The sequence below is a fragment of the Cololabis saira genome, chromosome 5 (genome assembly GCF_033807715.1).
Source record: "Cololabis saira isolate AMF1-May2022 chromosome 5, fColSai1.1, whole genome shotgun sequence".
Taxonomy (NCBI): domain Eukaryota; kingdom Metazoa; phylum Chordata; class Actinopteri; order Beloniformes; family Belonidae; genus Cololabis; species Cololabis saira.
Window position 1 is genome coordinate 36397568 of NC_084591.1, and position 15095 is coordinate 36412662.

A 15095-nucleotide genomic window follows, 5' to 3' on the forward strand; every position below is an offset into this window, starting at 1 on the left:
TATAAATGATCAATTACTTGTAGTCGCCAACACTTATATAGTTGTCAATGCAAATGGCCCACTATGTTCAAACTGAAGCTAATAATTTATCTCAGAATGTTATTATTATTGTTAACAAGAACAAACCTTAACCAATACCCGCTGTAATGGATATTTGGTTGGTGTGTAACTTCTGGGACAGCTATGGCCTACACAATCTGTGGGATAATATCAAAATATAGATTTTTAAAACCTTAAAACCATTGCTAATTGTCCAATGAGTGAATATTTGCATACTCCTTCTTGCAACATTAATAACTTATCTAAAAATAATGAGGTTAGAACTTTAGCGTGTTTGTGTCTGCAAAGCTTGATAAGTATTTTGCTACATTTTGAGAAGATTTAATGGTGATCTCAGAGCGTTTGGCTATGAATGGACAGCAGAAAACACACTTGCAAGCCCAACGTTATCACATCATCATCATCATCACGTGAATTTACAGTATGTTACATAGATGATGATAGCATTACTGCTTGTCCTGAAGACCATCTGTACTTTGGCACTGACAACTCAACAACTAGTACCAGTTAGGCACCAGTTCTTGATAGCCATCCCTAACAGAAACTACTTCCTTTTGATTTTTACCCCTTTCATGGTTTCAAACGCTCTTGGTCAGTATTCCCATGATGATAGGGATATGTGTTATTTTGTCTGTGTATCAAATTAAATTTCACCTCTTATATCTTTGTGGTTTGACATAAGTGTGTGAAGACTAGTTATACTGTTGAGATGATTACTTCAGTTCACTGGCTTCACAGTGGATCAGCAAGTCACCTTTGACCTTATCAATACTGAAGTAGTCTCCGGGGCCAGGGAAAGGGGGAAGGGTTGGGACTGGAAATGTCACTGCTACGTTGGATCAATGAGGACCGATCACCTCTTCCTTCATGTGTGAAATCTAAATATTTAATTGACCCTTACTCCACTTGGAAATGTTCTCGTCTTTGGGTTGATGAAAAAATGACACCCAATTATCAACTTCGACATTAAATCAAACTTATATTGGGTACATCCCTCCCTCATGCTGCCAGTATAGCTCTGACCTGCTGACAAGGCTTGAACTCCAAGACCTCTCAAACGTTTCAGTGATATCATGCATAAAGACTTCATCAGCAGATCCTTAAAGTCTTTTAAGCTTTGAGGTTGGCCCTACATTGATTGGACCTTTCAGTGCATCCCCCGGATGCTTTAGTCGATCTGGAGAGTCAGGAGACCAAGTCAACACCTTGCATGTTCCTAAAAATCATTTGAGGTTTTTTCTTCCCATAATCCATCCTGTTGGTCATCCACATAACGTGTAATAAAACAAGCTTTCTCAGACTTAGCCACCCTTTCCCATCGCTCAAAGACCTATTGTGGACACTTGTCTTGCAATGGATGGAAGTCAGGATGGACGGTTGGAACAGTATTCAGCTGTGAAGCTCATTTATAGCAACCCATGATGAATTTTGTGTTCTTGTGCCTTTCTATGACAGCCAGAGGACAGGTTTGTAACCTTTGTGCTATAGTAGCTCTTATGTGGGCTTGGATCTCTCAATACAGCGTCAGCTAGCAAAATGAACCAACAAGCCTTACTAGTCCACCTGCCCCCGGTTCCCTTGTCCTTACCTGTGATGCTTTTGGTAGCTCATAGGGATGTTGGGACTATGCTCGTATTGACAATATAAATAATTTGACACAAATTGATCAGTTTATGGTAAAAAAAAAAAAAAAAGCTAATGATATGCACAAGATAATATAAGTAATACTTGAGTCTATCATGCGACGGGAAAGGGGGATGGGAGAAGGAGAACAATTTTGCACGTGTCTACAGAGTCTCATTATTTTATTCATATTACATTTTGGATCATCTTCACCAAAACTTTCCAGGCTGGGGAAACATGTTCAGTCTTCAGTACGTACTAGAAACAAGAGTTAAGGTCGTGTGTGTGTGTCTGTGTGTCTGTGGTTGAAACCATAAATGATGAACTGTTGTTACAGCAAAGGATAAAAAAAAGTTCATACGGTACAAAATTAAAGGGTGTAACCAGATAAAAAATATTATTCAGCTGATCTATGCGTGAATTTATTGTTGTAGTAAATTAGTGCCTGACTCTCTCTAAGTCGTTGAGAAACAGTGATTTTTCATGTTATGTTTCTTATCCAAATACTTTTCAAAAAGTATCACTGCAAACCCTATTATTATTATCATTTACAATAAATAGTCAGTCAGTCAATAAAAAGTTCCGATATTGTGGTCAAAACATCAAGGTCATTGCTTGTAAGAGCGGCTGAATGGAAGTGGAGCTTTAGCATCAAGGTCATTCACTTTAATTTACTCATTTATTTATTCACGACACATGCGATACACGTTGCTCCTTCCATCAGGTTTCCCAGGACTATCCATCCTGATAAATCCATCAGAAATTGCATTATAACAATGGATTATTTTCTCTTCGCCGCTGGTAAGTGAACAAAACAGTGAACAAAAGGAGTGAAAGAAAATTGTTGAGTAGAAATATTTGATTGGCAAAAGAAATACGTAAGGCTGAGGAGTAATGCCAGCGGCCGAGCCTTCTGTTTGATATGGTGTTTGAGGAGTTGGCTTAGTCTCTCACTCACTCTCACTTTCACCTTCATCTGTTCGAGAGCGATGAGAGAGAGCTATGATTTCATTGTATTCTCACATCTGGGCATTTCTATATGGTGCCCATAATCTCTCAAGATTTAAACTCATTGTATGTACACTTAATGACCTAAAGTCCAAGTGACTCACTAGTTATAAAGAACTGTCTTTGTTTGTTTTCTTCTCTCTCTATCAAAGAAGCTTGAATCCATTTACGACTGTGAAACAGAACAGTTCTCAGGAAAGATGCTGCTCTGTGTGCTAGAGCAACAAGATTTCCAAGCTGCGGTCAAAAGAGGTTCAGGCGAATCATGCCAGCAAAGGTCAGGTCCATCTGGAGTGCTGTTTATATTCTGGGATAACCTCCGTCCGCTGAATAGTGTCACAAACACTGAATATCACAGAGCCTTGTCTTGGTATGGTCTGGATTCCAGCCGACCTACAATACTCGGCATGTGAGGAATTTTGTACGCTCCATTTTTAACTGACAGAGACGGACAAAAGAGCGATTTTTCTGCTGGAACTGTACTCTCGTAACGCTCCTTCTCTCCCTTTTTCTGTTGGCACATATTTTAACAGAGGATGCTGTTCCTGTTTATGTGAGGTATCTGTTGCATTCAGTTTTTTCATTCTTAATTTCATAGACGCTGATGAAGAACACTTATAATTTTTTTGACTGCTCACAATTGTCACACACGCCGCGTAATGTAATCGTCTAGGACTTTTTTCAGTGTTGTCTTTTGTGTGGAGGACATGAGTACAGTTAACAGAAGACAGAAGTGAGCTCACCATGAGCACCAAGAGCAACGCTTCGGTCTTTGAAAAGTCATCAGCTCATGAATTAAAAAGTATCCGTTCTTCCTCAGGGCAAGTTGCAGTTTAGACTGGTTACTTTCATCTGAGTCTCTAAAACACAGGTTACCTTCTTTCTCGCTTGATTCAAGCATAAAGGTCATACGAGGGAAACCAAGTTTTGCTGCTTAATGAATAAAGATGGTAATTGGTGATTGGAAATTCCTTTTGTTGCACTGAATTTTATCAAATAAGTATAAAATACAAGATTGTTTAAAATCTTTTCTGACAAAATGTGACAGGATGTAGTTTTTGAGAAGAAAGATGCAATTTTTCCTGAGTAAAAGCACAATTGCTTTTGGACTCCTGTTTTGGGTTTAGATGTTTTATTTTGAAAGTGTTTTACTTCCTACCTCCATCGATGGCCATTGTCAAAGTCACATATGTACTGGCCTCAATAAGTTTATTACCTGGGATAGGGGTGGATAGGAGGGGTGTGGAGTCAGTGGGATTCTTTCAGAAAGTAGATTGTATTCCTTAAACAAACTCAGAGTGAACGGTAAACCCATGTCTCAGTTCCAAAAAGGAAAGCGTGTGTTTATCACCATGGCAACGTCATGAACGCTCCCTGTCCCTCTGAACCAAGACTGCAGGTTTGTTACTGTTACATAATTGTCAGGGTTTGACACTTCCCCCCAGTTTTTGAGTTTCAGTTCTGTCCCTCCTGTTTCCCATTTGCCCTGATTGTGTCTGCACCTGTGTCTCGTCGTGTCTCGTTATCCCCTGTGTATATCTGGTCTTGTCATTCCTTTGTTCCCTGTCGGTCCGTACTGTTTCTTCCTCCATGTCTCCTCGTAGTTTTTCCTGATCCCGGTTTTTGTTGATCCTGCTCTGCAGCGCTTTTAGTTCTTGTTTTTTGTAATAAACCCTTTTTGTTGAGAACTCCTGCCTCCGGCCTCCTACTCTGCTCTCCTGCGCTTGGGTCCTCAACAACCACACATCATAACAATAATAACTTTACATTTAATTGATTAAAAGGTACAAATAATCTGTATTTTATACTGTAAAAAATACCACAGAGTATTCTTATCTAATGTAGTAGCGTTATTTCTTTTAACGACTCTTTAACGTATTTAAACATTTTTCTGGTCTGACATCTTAAATGCTCTACACCACAGAACTGCCCAACTATCTATAGAGACTAATCTTATTTATTTTTATTTGTTTATTCGTTTATTTTTCCACCAGGAGTAACTCGTACAGTGTTGAGGATGCAGGGCAGGGCAACTGCTTAACTATTGGTGGGCAAAGTTTGTCTCACGTAACACTAAGAAAATTAGGAAAAAAAGACAATGATCGACGATATTACCCCATTTAAGAAAATGTATAACAAACAGTCCAAACTCTATATCAGCTCAGGATCCAGTGTAAATTCTTGCCTACTATTATCGATCAGCAGTTGGGTGTCGTTCCAGTTCCCTGTCAAACATGCTATTACTATTTTATTATCATAGATCTCTTAGAAGTACATTGTGCATTTGATGATATTCACAAAGGTGTGCTGTGAATACGCTCAACCAACTAAAGTAACAAGGAGTTGAATGTATTCATAACCAGCTGAGGAACTGACCGCTCCGGTTTAGTTGACACAGGCTCCAAAAACCTCAAGTTCAGGGTTTACTTCAGACTTCGTTGAACCTCTTTCTGGAACCGTCTCCAGCTGTTTGTGGCTGAAAGACACAAACAGCTGGCTGCATCCAGGGACCAGAGGCCTCTACAAGCTAATATGTCTAAACATCCTGCCTGAAAGTTGCCCCGGTTTTATTGTTTTTCTTGTTGTTGTTGTTTTGGAACTTGAGGGCAAAATTGATGTCTTTGTTCAGTCTTGTTTGATCATTCAAGCTGGCTCTTCTTTCTTGAAACTGCACCAGTTATAATATGCTTCCATATATTACCGTAGTTATCAATTTTAAGCATTTCATTATTTGAATAACCAGCACAGCATTTTATTTGTAATTTAGCCAACAAATCAAATGTATTTTTCAATTTTTTTTTATATTAGCTTACATCTTTTTATAGCAGCATTTCAAATTTTTGAAATCCAATAGTTTCGTAGCACTTTCATCTTCGTTCCAGTGAATCTTCAGTCATGTCTATTCTGTCCCTTAAACTTTTTACATCTATTATGTATCTTTATTGGATGTAGGGTGGGGCAGGAGGTATTGATGGTATTACTTTTAATGCTAGTTTTTTTTTTTTTTTTACAGCACTTTAAACATTCAGCAGAAAAAAAAGGAGATGACTTTCAACACAATTTATTACTGACTGCATGAACTGTTGTTACAGTCCTTTTGTATTCGTTAGAAAGCAGTGGGGTCATGTGACTCTGGTTAAGTGTAGTTGAGGGTTTTGTTGTCTGTTTAGCACCAACGTGGAGGTGGTTGACTAATGAAAAAAAAAAAAAAAGACGACCATTACATCAGTCCCTCTCCTAGTCAGACGTGCATCCCAGATGTGCTCGGAGCTCTTTGTATTCATGCACGGGTATCTGACAAATGTGTTGTGACAGGCAGGTTTACGTCAGTCATTGCTCTAACAGTTGTACCTATCCACTCTAAATCGCCTTCAGGAATCTCAGATGACCTTTTCAGAGGTTGAATATTAGCATGCTTGTTGAGCACTCGTAAGGAGGCACCGGTCACGCAATCGAGTTCCTGTGCACAATAGACAGTGTGTGTGTGTGTGTGTGTGTGTGTGTGTGTGTGTGTGTGTGTGTGTGTGTGTGTGTGTGTGTGTGTGTCATGCACTGGACACAGACACACATGCAGAGACTTTGCCCCAAAGGGATGGACCACATAATAGGGTACATCATCCATCCTGACAACACGACCCCAGTGATGGTAGGCAATTAAGAGTAGATAATTGAATTCTTTTCCTTGGTCTGACTCTGAGCAACAACAGTATTTTACAGTCAGCAGATCATAAATATTATATTTGGACTTGTGCACACTCTGAAACAGCAGCAGGGAGTGTGCTGCTACCAGCAGCACCTCCCTTCTTCTGTCCACTCCTCTCCCACCCTTCCACAGAGGCAGCCTATGATGTAATGCTCCTGCTGCCGATAGAGCAACCCCCTCTCTTGCTCGTTAGATTTTTTCCCCTCCCCTTCCGATTTGATTCGGCTGCTGCTCTCACTGGTGGCGATAGTGGCGGTGGATGCGTGCGTGCTATGCCGGCTCAGCTGCATCCTTGAGCATCCCTTGGGATTCCTACAGAGGTTCTTCTCCTCTGTCACTACTTGCGAGAGCGACGCTTTCTCTCAGCAGTGCGAGACCCTGTCCTCCGCTGATTAAAGGTAATTATGTTGGCTCATGACAGAGGAAATTAAGTGGAAAAAAAGATGGGAAAGAGAAGAAGAGGGTAAGAAAAGCACAGACAGTGGGATGAGTTGGTGTCCAGTTAGCTGCTGATCTGAAAGCTTCTTGCCGCCACCGTGCCGGATGGCATAGCAATTTCTCTCCGTGTGTGTGCTTGTGGTGTGGTGTTGGTTTCCATGGTAAATGTGAGACAGGTGCCTGTGCTGGCTCAGAGGTAATTCACTGCGTGTTGTGGTAGGCTGTAATTATCATTGCCATGAAATTATTTCTTGTCTCGTGCAGTTTTGCAAGATTACAATTAGATTTTTCACATACATATATTTAAATATCTCTTGTACTTTTTTCCTTTAAAAAATAATACATTTTTTGGCAGATCAGGGTGTTATTATCTTACTTTCTTGAAACACGGGACTCACTTTGACCCATCTGCTCCTTAAAGCCTGGGTGTGTACGAGCAGAGTCGTGTAGCTGAGACGCCTGAAGCAGAGGGTCGGTAATCTACTGTGAGCTTTTGACTGCTTTGTAAAAGAAAAGAAGTGAATGCATCACAGATATGCTCAGTCGAACACTTTTCCCTTACTATCACTGCGTTTTGACTGATTGTCCGGTTCCACGTCGGGTTGTTGTAAGTCTACAGTTAAAGATAAGACTCAAGAGTTTTTTAACCTCACCTCCTGTTCTGTATCAGATGCAAAGTTAATTTTTCATGTCTCTGCTACCCCTCATGTAGATGGCCTTATAACTAATTCATCCTCAGGACTTTCCCTGCTTAGGTCATCACTCTTATCTCTTACACTATCCATTCGTCTCACCGGGTCATTTCCTTGAGTACACAGATCATTAGAAGTATAATGTTTCTCTTTTGTATAATTGGTTTGATGAAAATTAACAAGTCTAGTAGCCTCCTGGGACCTGGTTGTGTACCAGGAAGGTGTTCTCACACCGATTCAGAGAAGAGAAACCATTCAACTGTTTTTAAGGTTATTTTGTTAATGGAAAGATTCCTGATCAGAGGTCCAAATACCTCCTCCTCTTCCTCAGTCATCTTCAGTAGGCAGGGTTCATTTTGACAGGACTGTCTTTATTTGGGGGGGAAAGAGGGACAGTTTGGTAAATTAAGTCTAGCATGGATTTAATATGCAGTTTAGTTGGACAAGACTGTCACCAGGTGCACAAGCGGTTCTGACTCTATGTCCACTCGTAAATCTGTGGAGGTGGTGGGCATAGAATCATATTTTACAAGAAATGGATGACGACGCCACTCAACCGATGTGTATGCAAAAATCCATAAATAACAAGACATGGCATGAGGTCGCACTGAGGAAGGAGTGTAGCACCCTATAATGTAATAATTTCCTGAAAATGTAATAACGTCTGAAAATGTAATAAAATTTGCACTTAACTCAATCGAAAATGTAATAAATAATGTAATAACTTGACCAATAATGTAATAAAATATCCTGACTTATATTGTAATAACATTTTTACCGATAATGTAATATCTTTTTACATTATTGGGAATTTATTACATTTTCAGGTGGGTCTTTTTTTTTTTCTTTCCAAAACTGATAATGTAATACTTGACAAATAATGTAATATATATGTTAATTTTCAGTCCAGAGTTCTACATTTTGTGTTTTAAGTATCTAAGAATGTTATATACGCTGGATTTGAAACACCAGAATGACTATTGGGTTAAATTGCAGACTTTGAGTACCATGTAATAAATTCCCAATAATGTAATTATTAAAGGTATTACATTATTAGTAAAAATGTTATTACAATATCCGTCAGGATATTTTATTACATTATTGGTCAAGTTATTACATTATTGGGTTTTATTACATTTTCAATTGAGTTAAGTGCAAATTTTATTACATTTTCAGGCGTTATTACATTTTCAGGGAATTATTACATTATAGGGTGCTACGAGGAGCAACACCGCTGCAAAACCGGACCGTGGAGCTTCCACTCCGACTGAGACCAGTGGGTCATGGTAATGTAGTTTTTAAAAGGTTCCTTGGAATTTTCCTTGAATTTCTGAAATAATTATTTATGTTTTGTTGAAATCAAACCTGTTAAGGGCTGTTTGAAAGTGCCTGAACACAATTTAACTGTAGTCACGTCACCTTGCTTTTAGAGAGTAAATCATAAATATATAGTCACAAAGCCTTGATCATTGGGGTCCAACATTTAAGATCACCAAATAATCTGACATACATGGTTTTGGACTGGGAGTAAGCAGAGGAAACCCACGCCAACACAAGGAGAACATTCAACATAGAAAGGCCACTGCCAGGAGTTGAACCAGGAACCCTCTTCCTGTGAGGCAGCAGAGCTAGCCACCATGCTGTTCGCCTACGAGGTTCAAAATCAGGGAAACATGACAAAAAAGAATGCTCTTGAGTCATGGGATACCCAATAGTCACATATCCATTCATTGTGGAATCGATACCTAAAATACCTAAAAAAAAAAAAAATACCTGACTCTAAGAAAAGGGATTGACTTTGTAAGTCCACTTGATGAAAATCTCCAACAAGCTCAGTATTTGCGGTAGGGAATATGACATCATTCACTCATATCTACTTGTATTGTTGAATTAAGTTCTTATCACACAAGTAATAACATATTTGTTTGGCTGTCTTTATTTAAATGTAATTCAGGGGGAAAATCCTTCATGAGCTTGTATCTTTTCAAGTCTTATCTGAATCCAACTTTCCTCTCTATTTTGGCACTTAAGATATGGCTAGTGCCATCATCCATCCATCCATCCATCCATCCATCCATCCATCCATCCATCCATCTTTACCTTCAACATTCTGTTCAGAGCTGGAGTTTAAATTCATAAATTCATGAATATGAATGATGTAAAATGTACGCATTCATTCTATAACTCGATATTATGTCTTATTCAGTTAAGGAATCGATTGGTAAGCATCGGAGGAGTAAAAGTTTGATTAGAGTGCGCAATCATAATGGACGCTGATTAATATTCTCATGGACTCGCCACTTCAGCTTTAACTGAGACATGCTGCACATGCAACATGCAGAAATAAATATGTATTTTAGGGATGTAATTTACACATGAAAATCGAAGAATACTCGCCGAATTGCATACTTTGAAGGGAAAAAAAAAACTTGGTTATTACAGTAAGAGGGAGAGGAGGTGTGTTTGTGTGGGGGTGGAAGACCAGCGCTGGAAAATACAGTTGAGCTGCTGCCATGGACATGGTGGACCACCTGAGGAGCGTTCGAGCTGTTCCTCTTTCAAATATTTGCTTTGGAGCTGTACCATTGGCTCTGGTTTGACAACATGTTAATCTAATAAAACTGAACTACCTCGTATTATTTCTCTTTTATAAAGAGAAAACAATGATTGGGACATGACTGAGGTGAAGAAGAAAAAAAGCTGCATGTTGTGAAAAAGGGGAATGATTTGAAAAGTCACACAAACTTCATGACAATGCCGTGAACATGTGATTGATAATATTCCCTCAATCTGGTGAGTAACAAACGGGAGGATGAGATAAAGAAAGAAAATGAGCACATGTGGCAGATGTTCAGTGAAATGCCCTGGTGTGATTCATACCTTAGATGGCTGAACAGCACACAAACGCACGTACCCCACCAGGCTTTGCTCACTGGCATCACTTCCCTGCCAGAGGGCACTCATCCCATAAACCCTCTCTGCGGGAGAGCTACACGTGAGAGGAGGTGGAGCGACGCCTTCGGTCGTGTCATGCCAATCCAGTACAGCCTTGTCTTTTTCCCAAACAGACAAAGTGCATGATGAACAATCGCAGCATCCCTGAACAACAGCGTGCCTGAAGGGAGTGTGACTGATCACACGCTGGGTGTATTACACAGTATATACGTGCTGCTCTGTCACAGACGCCATATGAGTCACTTGTCTCGGTTGTGTGTCACACCTTTCCACCTCAGCTGGTACTTTTCCGTACGGTTTAATCCCACTTGTTTCAAAATGGAAATGATTTTTGAATATTATTCAGCTTTTGAATTTGAGTTTTGTTCCAACTAAATAAAGAGAAACCTGAGTTTGATAAAGAGATAAAATAGGGCTGCAGGAATCAGTTGCTTTAGATGTTATTTTTAGCAGTTATTTGTACATCAGGAGACTTGTACATTAGGTTTACCACTACTTTAAAGGTATCTTAAACATCCTTAGGTTGAATTACCGCTCTATGCCATATTTAAGATAAGTATTTTTCCTTAAAACCACTCAGTCTGTTATTTCATTGTGAATTTAGATTATGTGCTGAACCTTTGTGCAAACCCAGTTTTTATATTCCAGGTATGTCAGACTGAATATTGGTTTATGAAAAGTGTATGTAAATGATTGCAACAAGCTGTACTGAGCTACAGCAACAGTTGAAGCATGTGGATGTGAAGATGTGGTAATGAGTGGTGTAAGGACTATCAACGGATTTGACTGTGTAGCTGTGACTCTGAAAGTGCTTTAGCTTAGCAAGCAACAGTGGAGGGTTATTTCTAAAATCTTTTCCATTTTGTTAATGGTGGCTTAACTTCTAAAACCTACTCAGGTCCCAGGGTTGCTGTTTTTGCTTCCTACTGAACAAGTAAGAAAAGAAATTGACACTCCAGAGAGAAGTACTCGTGTGGGTTAGGATACGAGGTGCTTCTCTGTCATTTTAACAATATACAGTAGCTGTGAAGTAAAGGGAAGGGAAGGGGAACAGAAGTAGTCATGCACGTTGGTTTTGGTTTTGGTCACATCTTTTCATCACATGCAGCATAAAATCACAGACTTTCAACACATTTGAAAATGCTGCATTAACAAACACGTGACTCATGTAAAACTGGGATTCATCACAGCGGCTCTTTAAAACAGCGTAACTTCTGACACGGAGGTGAAATTGAAACTTAAGGGTTAGTTAGTAAACAATGGGCTGGCTAGGCGAAAGACTTGTAATTGCGTGTTACCTGGCCACTGCCGACCAGGAAGTGCCCCCTCGCCAAAATAAAGTTCCTCATTTCTGTTTACTGTGTCAGATAGTTGGGTCTCATTTGGTGTAGTTATTTATAGACAAGGCAAATGTCACAACATGCAAATAAGAACATTTGAGAGTTATTTGGGAGTTTAATTGTTTCTTGGTACAGGTGTAGAAATCCACTTCCAGTGAGTTTGCTAAGCGAGGTTAGCGGAGCGCTACTGGAGGATCAGAGAACGGTGCGTACCCTCTTACCAAACTCTCAGGTCAGCTGCAAACAACGTCTGTGTGCGGTAGCCCTTTAAATCTTGTTTAAATCAATGATTTTACGTCAGCCTTAGTGGCTCTAAGCAGAGTAGCACTAAGTAGTGTAGCACCGCTCGCTCATGTGTCTCCATCGGTCTCACATGTGGACTAACCGGGCTGATCACAGAGCCGTAATTCCTCAGCTGTTATTCACTTTTACGCGTTCACTGCTAGCCGTGTGTGACACATGAGGAGAATGGAGATGTTTTCAAGTGGCTTCTTTGGATCAGAGAGGACTTCAATCTTTCACATTTTTAAGTGTAAAAATGATCAAAGATGCAAAGTTACTGAATAAATTCAGGAAGAAATAATGTTTGTTTTTTTTTTATAAAATACCAATTACAACAAATATAATATTATAACCTCACTTTTTAAAATATTTTGTTACAGCATTAAGTCTTGAATTTCTAAAATGGTAGAATATTTTTTTTCCTTTTTTTTTTAACATCATGTTCCCATTTTTATATATATTTACGGATGACTAGTACAAACATATCTGGCTCTCATCCCGAGGTTACTTCCTGTTGTCAAACAATTTCCTATGTTTACGAAATAAAGCTGATGGAGTGCACTAAGGAGTCAGAGGGAGCATAACCGATGAGAGGTGACATTTTGAGAGCAACCACATTTGCCGGGTCACAAACGGTGAAAAAGGGTCAGTTTTCATCAGTCTGACTGGTCTGAGACGCACGTTTGGATGTCTGCTGTAGGACTCCTTTAAGTCATCTGGATTATGTAGAAAATGTTCTGTGCAAGACCACAACAGGTGGTCCACCTCAGCCAGGGGTTTGTGGCTCGTCCTAGGGAGAGGACGGTATCCGTCGACACCACCTCCTGAAGAAGACACCCCACTGGGGTCTCAGATAGCTGCACTGAATCTAGACTTTGCACGGAAACATCGAGCCAGCATTCAGATTCCCTCAAACTTGGCATCACGCCTCCCTCCTTAGCAGCTGCCTGAAGTGTATAATTAGCATCTGCTATTTTAGAAACAGGCATCCCTGTCTCAACTGCCTGCTATCTTACACGTCTCTATGTTTACACTGGAAATAGTTTTGGAGCATGTAAAGTTATATGGCAAAACTTTGACAAGACTTTATTTTCCTTTTTAACATGTCATTCATTTGCATGTATTCAAAAATCTGCATTCACAATCCTATCTGTCTTGAGGGTGAAATTACATCAGAATATATTTATAGTATTTTTACTGATTATGATGGAAATTGGTTGAATATCTTGGACTGTTTTTTGAGCTGAGAGTCCTCTTCACAAATAATGAAACGGCCTCCTCTGGGAGTGTTGCATCACAGCTGTTGTTCTTTCGGTGTCTTGACCTGAAAACATTGTCCTTGCCAGTGTTATTTTTGAACTACTTTATGGCCAAACTTCACACGGGGCACTGTCTGCTTCAAGAGCCTTTCATGTAGCCTGTAGCCACATAGCTATGTGTTACTCTGCATTCAGTTAGAGGACATCTGTACTGTTAAAATAGCATTAAAGAGCTGTCATGGTGCAGGGCAATGCTCGAAACTGAAATATGTTGTTCTGTTTTGGTTAAAAGACAACTTTTTAATCAGACTGTCGCATCTATACTCTTAACTCAGATTAACTCGCAAAGGAATGCTCTCTCTGCAGAAGCGTGCTCAAAACTGCGTTGTGGTAGATATTTTACAGGAGCACCTTAAAGCGACTTCATCTGGTCCACTAAGAAGGGTAATGTTTTGATGGTGAAAGTCTGAAACGGAGGGTAGGTTGGTAATCTTACTGCACTCAGTAAGCACAGTTGGAAGCTCTCTTTGAGCAGTCGTGATTAATAGTCTTATGTTTTGTTACTCATGTAGAAAATATTTGAAAACGTTTCTGTGCAGCTTGGAATAAACGTTGAAGTTTTGTTTTGGTGGACCAAAGGAATATTAAAATATTAGCAAACGTCATAGTCGCAAGGGTGGGATTGAAACTTTATCTTGTTGCTTTTAAAAGTTAATCTTGTTGAAAGGGGAAAAAAATAAATGGAACGAATAGCAGATTTAAAGGTAGGGTATGTGATTTCTGAATGATACTCAAAGATGACCAGCGAGCTGATGGCGTGCAGATAATCACTGAACACGCAAGTGTTTCTTGCTTATAAATAACATAGAATCGCTTACCCCGCCTTTAATGTTTACCACTCTGATTGCAGAACAGACTTTGGGAAGTGCACAGTTCAGCTGTCAAGATGTTAAACTTCTCACTGATCACTGAAACGGATTTAATTTTCTCTCCTGATTGCTTGAAGCGGTAGTTGCCGTAATTGAAGTTTGGCTTTATAATGATCCAAACAGCAGGCTGAGAAGCAAACACCTGCATTTAGATCAATCTCCGAGGAGAGATAAAAGAAAGAGAATTTAAGAGTTGCAAGCCTGTGTTTGATGTTCATATGCCTTGCATTGATGTTTGAGGTATTTTTTGTACATTTATCTGGACTAACTTGAATCAGGGAACTGAGAGAACAAGCTGCTTCACCTTTAATTCACATGAAGCAACAAAAATAAGTGTTTTTAGTTGATCATTGTAACTACCTTCATGCATGTTCTCTTCATTTCATGCTGCAAGAGCAGCTGTTACTCACTGGGGTTGTCCTGTGGCGTCTGCCTCCATGAGTTTTCATCTCGGGTGTCTGTGGACGGGCCTTGAGCCGACGGACCACTCATGAAAGAACAACTCAACACCTTCAGGCTCTTGGCTGCTTGGGCTGCTTGTGGCATTGTTCCTGAACAGGTTGTGGTGTGGCGGGACACAGCGTCCCACTGGACGACTGCTTGGTCTGACGTCATGATGACGTGTCATAAATCATTGATGGTTTCTTTGAAGTCGCTTATCAATAGTTTTTTACTCACGGCTTTGTCAGAAAAAAACTGAATTAACTAACGAGTTACGGTTGTGTTGATGTTCTTATATTATTTATCACAAGTCAGCACATTTGTTGTTCATTTCTTGGTCCTGAGGCTCCATATGTGGTGCTTGT